Below are 248 nucleotides of genomic sequence, written 5' to 3' on the forward strand. Positions count from 1 at the left end.
TCCTGCCCGCCCGCCGCCGCGTCATCCCCGCGGGGCCGCCCCCTGCCCGCCCGCCGCCGGTCGCGGCCCGGTTACGGCCCAGCGCCTCGGGCCGGCCCCGGGGCTGTGCGGGCTCGGGCGGGCCCCGCGCACGGGCCCCACCGGGGGAGCGGGTCCAGGGCGCTCCACAGCCGTCCATCGGCAGCACGGCTGGAGCAGGGCTGGAGCAGGGCTGGAGCAGGGCTGGAGCAGGGCTGGTCGGCTCCCGA

This window comes from Zosterops lateralis (genome assembly GCF_965231275.1).
Source record: "Zosterops lateralis genome assembly, chromosome: 1".
NCBI lineage: Eukaryota > Metazoa > Chordata > Aves > Passeriformes > Zosteropidae > Zosterops > Zosterops lateralis.